A 6,000-nucleotide genomic window follows, 5' to 3' on the forward strand; every position below is an offset into this window, starting at 1 on the left:
CAGACCAGTGGTGCTTCCTGTCATTCTTGTGAATGAAACATGCTTCGAGAGCCATGCCACTGCCCATGTAACCGACTATAAACGTTAGAGCTAAGGTAACTCCTACCTCTGTGCTGGGCATTTCCCCTGATATATCGCACATCACACGAACACAGAGAATGTTTGAAGTGCGTTTGCTCAGTTGGAAGTGCGAGTCCATTGCCTTAACCACCAGCAATGCATGGCGTACTTCAAACCACACTTCATGTCTGACCTGATGTATGCTTCCAACCCGTATTCGCTCTCACTGCCACGAAAGAACCTTGATGGTCTTCAAGTCCTCCGAAATAATGTGGTTCAGTCTGTATTCAGCTGCCCCCCCCCCTTGGTGCTCTACCGACAGTCTGCTAAAGCGCACTCAGCAGTGTTCCATGTGGCAGAATTTTTCACCCAGAAGCTCGTGTACCTTGTGTGGCGCTGTGGATATGCCCTCGGAAGTCCAGAACTGCAACGACTGCTGACTCCCGCTGCACCTGGCCATATTCGAATACAATCGGCCATGGGTCTGTGTGTACCAGTCTCCCGTTCTGCAGTAGGTCAGGAGCGCTTTCCTCGCAGAGGATTAAGTCCAAAACATAAACCATGCCATTAATGCACTTCTAACAGAAGACCGTCGGCATAACCACAAGTTAGCGCTTTCGCTTATGTAAACCAGATATGGAAACGTAGAGACATGCTGATGCAGTGCTATCGTTGTTGGCAGCGCAACTAAAATTACTGAGGTTGTCCTAATCAGAAGCTATTCACGGCCAGCAGACAAACACGAGTTATTTTGAAATTGTGTTGGACGGCAATTGACGAGTCCCACCGCCAGTTAGCTTTATGTCCAACCTTCTAATGATCTGGATACCCCAGCACTGTGTATGTGCAGAGTGCATTCGGCATCTCTACCCATGTAGGATAGTTTTCCTCAGGCAGTATCTAGTTTGGTCGTCTGGGTTTAGTCGGAAACTTATGGTGGTGCGGAATCTGCCCTGGATCTAGCATCGAAGATGTGGAGAAACATGCTTGCCTTTAGGGACATCTTTCGACAAGCTTGTCATATTTGATGTCATCTACTCCTGTCAACACATCAGTCGCATTGAGTAATTTCTGCTTTGTTTTTGATTGAAAAGCTGGTGTTTGGTGACATAACGCAGCATGTAACTTGACTGATTCAGGATGGAACCTGTGCTCACGCGGTATATTATGTGGGTTCATCAAGAAGGGTCGGATATATGCACCAAAAGAATGCACAACTAGTCGTTCAGAGAGAATCGATAATGTACGCATTACCCGTGCGTGCTCAACACCACTACACCGGGGACCCTTGTAGTCGGAACGTGCAGAATTTAGTACAATGTATGTACCGACGTTTAGGCGGTCAACTCCCAGACCACGCCACCACTCCCCTTATTCTTTGCTCACACATGACGGGTTTACGTGGCTCTATTAAAAAATAAATAAAAAAATAGAAAAAATTCACAAGCAAGGCTAGAAGCACTGCTGGTCAGACCAGTGGTGGTTCCTGCCGTTCTTGTATATGAAACATGCTTCAAAGAAACATGCCACTGTCCATGTAACCCACTACATACGTTAGAGCTAAAGCAACTCCTACCTCCGTGCTGGCGCGCAGGTCAAGTACAGCAGCTTTCAGTTCAACTGCGTTTTCGACATTCGACCAACAGGGGCAGTCTTCGCCTTTGCCACGGCAAAACTCACAGGAACATCTCCTGATGGAAACTATGCGCGTACGTGTGTAATCGTGGCAATTGCCCTGTAGGACGCAACTCTGAGCGTGTGAATAGTGAGAACAGCAGCATTGGCAGGCAGGTCAGAGAACCACAGACTTACAAGTCGTCTGTCATGGCACACTGTTAGGTAGTGCGCTCCATTGCTCGCTATCTTGGCGTACTGATAGACTCCATACTCTTAGAAGATAGAGCATTTTCCCTCATATATCGCAGATCACACGAACACAGAGAATGTTTGAAGTGCGTTTTCTCAGTTGGAAGTGCGGGTCACTAAGGTCGATTTTCGCGTGCGCTGGCTCTGTATGTCATGTTACGCTCATATTGCCAAGTGTTCTGCGCGCGTGTCGAAGAAGATCACTGCCTTAATCACCAGTAATGCATGGCGTACTTCAAACCACGGTTCATGTCTGACCTGATGTACGCTTTCGACCCGTATTCGCTCTCACTGCCACGAAAGAACCTTGATAGTCTTCAAGTCCTCCGAAATAATGTGGGTCGGTCTATATTCAGCTGACTACCCCCCCCCCCCCCCATCCCCTGGTGCTCTAGCCGCAGTCTGCTAGAGCGCATGGCAGTGTTCCATGTGGCAGAAGTTTTCACCTAGAAGCTCGTGTACCTTGTGTGGCGCTGTGGATATGCCCTCGGAAGTTCAGAACTGCAACGCCTGCTGACTCCCGCTGCACCTGGCCATATTCGAATAAAATCGGCCATGGGTCTGTGTGTACAAGTCTCCCCGTTATGCAGTAGGTCAGGGGCGCTTTCCTTGCACAGGATTAAGTCCAAGGCATAAAGCATGCCATAAATGCACTTCTAACAGAAGACCGTCGGCATAACCACAAATTAGCGCTTTCGCTTATGTAAAACAAGATATGGAAACGTAGAGACATGCTGATGCAGTGCTATCGTTGTTGGCAGAGCAACTAAAATTACTGAGGTTGTCCTAATCAGAAGCTATTCATGGACAGCAGACGAACACGAGTTATTTTGAAATTATGTTGGACGGCAATTGACGAGTCCGACCGCCAGTTAGCTTAATGTCCAACCTCCTGATGATCTGGATACCCCAGCACTGTGTATGTGCAGAGTGCATTCGGCATCACTACCCGTGTAGGATAGTTTTCCTCAGGCAGTATCCAGTTTGGTCGTCTGGGTTTAGTCGGAAACTTATGGTGGTGCGGAATCTGCCCTGGAACTAGCATCGAATATGTGGAGAGACATGCTTGCCTATAGGGACATCTTTCGACAAGCTTGTCATCTCTGGTGTCATCTACTCCTGTCAGCACATCGGTCGCATTTAGTAATTTCTGCTTTGCTTTTGATTGAAAAGCTGGTGTTTGGTGACATAACGCAGCATGTAACTTGACGGATTCAGGATGGAGACTGTGCTCACGTGGCATATTATGTGGGTTCATCAAGAAGGGTCGGATATATGCACCAAAAGAATGCACAAGTAGTCGTTCAGAGAGGATCGATGAGGTAGACATTACCCTTACCTGCTCAAAAGTACTACACTGGACACCCTTGTAGTCGGAAAGTGCAGCGTTTAGTACAATGCATGTACTGACGGCTAGACGGTCAACTAACTTGCATTCACAAGAACGGCTCGAAGCATCGCTGGTCAGACCACACTCCATTATTCACCCCAGTTTCTGCAGATATGGGGATTTTGCAGAGAAATAAAAGAAAGAAAAAACTTCACGCTCTTTTTGCGAACACAAACTCAGTGGAATCGCATACAACCGCCTGCGCGAGTGCTGAGGTGCAAACCTGCACGGACGTTGAATCTGTACATTTCTCTTTTGCGCTGCACGGGACTCTACAGAACTCTGTCTGTTTCTCTGCGCTCCACCCCATCCCTTGCTGTTTCTTGTATAGAGATACAGCGTGTTAGGACGGTTGACTTGGCGACAAACCCTAACTTAGCGCTGTACATCCTATCAACGAGGACCAATCACACAACAGACGTGTGGTGATATAATGCTAAAGTTACTTTTTACAATGCTATGAACTGAAGAAATCCCAAACGGAAACCGATACAATGACAACGAGTTATGCAGCAACTATCCACGACTGTAGCAAGATCGTAAATGGTCAGAAAGGACGATAATCGGGCACAAAACTGCTTCCACAGCCAGGCGCAACCAGCATCATGAATGTACTGTGTATCCCAGTAAAAGATGTCTTCCTGGAGGAGTTCATTCTCCATTGTGGGCAGTCACATTAGGCTCCCAATACCAATGCCAATACCAATGTCTTACTAGTGGACCTATTGTGCAATGTGCGATGTCAGTGAACTCTGTATGATTGTCTCGATGAATGAATGCGTTCGCCACGTTCAATGTTGGACGGGTCCCAGTTGAATGGTCTTACCGGCTATACGTTTCGGTCACCGAGAGTTAAATATCGAGCTCCAGTATCATTATGATAATGTCCTATTGGACGAGTGCCTTGAATACTGTGTGGTGTCAGCTGTATCCCTGTAAAAATGTCTTACTGGAGGAGTTCATTCTTCACTGTGCGAGGTCAAATTAGGCCCACTGTACGTGTTCTATTTGACAGGTGTTGCATGCACTTTGCAAGGTCAGAAAAGGCTACATTTACTGGCTTCTGCATGAGCTCTGTGTGTTCTGTGTGAGGCCTATTGAGGCCTGACGGCACTGTGTGAATATTCCTGGACTTGTTCCAACAATTTTATGCTGTAAATTCAATCATGCCGGCCTTATCGGTTTTCACTTGTCCCGGGTCTGTTTGTGGCACAACCCTGTACATGGTTCTTGCATCCAGATGACTTACTCTGCTGTTGTGTGTGATTTTCCTGCTTGCTCTTTCTCCTTTCTCTTCTCTACTCCCTGCCACCTCCCCCCCCCTTGTTTCTCTCTGCCGTAGAGTACTTCAGGAGTTGGCTATGGGTGGATTGCTTTTGTTCAGCCCAAACTGAACAGATATATCTGCTATCTGCGATCTTCATAGTCTCCACCGGCTGTTCAGTCAGGTTTGACAATCAGATCCCTTGTTCATGTGCACTGCGTTGATGTATCACTATCGCCTACCTATTATTGCAGTGCAATCAGCACTGCTCAGCTCTTCACAGAAGCAGCTACTATCCTTCGATACGGTCAAGTCCTGGCTGACCAGTTCCTGACACCTGAACTACTATACACACCCTACATGCTCTCACACTCAATGTGATGGGGTGTTCCTCATCCCTGAACTGTGGCATACTGCACCAGATCAGAATGATAGCTCCTTGGACTATGAGCAACTTTGTGTAGGTCATAGCTTTCTCGTTTTTATCCTGTGTTCTCTCTGTCAGTCTTCCCGTCTTGTTTGAACCTCTCTGCTTTCTGTCTCGTTGTCTCCGCGCTATGTATTTTCTGAGAAATATCTGGCTGCGGCCAACTATCTTTCACTTTGTGTGTTGGAGCTATTGCTCTCTATGTCTCTGTGTGTGCCAGTAAATGTGGAGCGAGAAGTTGTATTTCTCGCCGGCCGAGCGCAGCGAGATAGCCGAGAAATGATTTCTCGCGAAACATTATCCGTTGCGAATATGGCATCTGGTGTGTACTTTATTTATTTTCGCTTCATTTCCTGACTTATTCAGTAAGTTTTGAGTCTCACCAGTATCCCTGCCCTCCCCTCTTACTTTTCTTTGCATATCATCCCTGCTTTTTTATCACTATTTGCCGTGATGTGCTTGCCATGCCTACATGATGCCTGATCACCATTGGGGATATACACCCCGTTTTTTCCTCACAACTGCGTCCGTCGGCGCGAGGGTTTTTCCCGCCTGGCTCGGTCCAGGACAATAAATCTGACGGTCTCAAGTGGTTCTGCATCATGGCCTATTTCTGCTATCCACGAGCATTCCTGTTCTATCTGAGACACGCTGTTCCTAGTCCTGGCTTCCATCCCTCACTCGTTATCCGGTTCACTTTTGGCTGCGGTAAACTACCCTTCACTTTGCGTGTTGTCGCTTTTGCTGTCTATGTCTCTGTGTGTGCCAGTATATGTGGAGCGAGAACCCAATTTCCCTATTCAACATACAGCTATCTTCTATCTTTATCCGTTTTCAGTGGATGTATGGGCGCTAATAGTGGGCCCTGCACTTCCGCATACGTGTCTTGATCTCGTCTTGTTTGTTTCTCTCACTTATGTCCTTCTCTATTTTTCTTGTCGCGCTTTGTCTGTGCAGACGCCGAGACAACCAAGGTCGGCTGAGCAGCAGGGC

This window comes from Sycon ciliatum, chromosome 11 (assembly GCF_964019385.1).
Source record: "Sycon ciliatum chromosome 11, ocSycCili1.1, whole genome shotgun sequence".
NCBI classification, from domain to species: domain Eukaryota; kingdom Metazoa; phylum Porifera; class Calcarea; order Leucosolenida; family Sycettidae; genus Sycon; species Sycon ciliatum.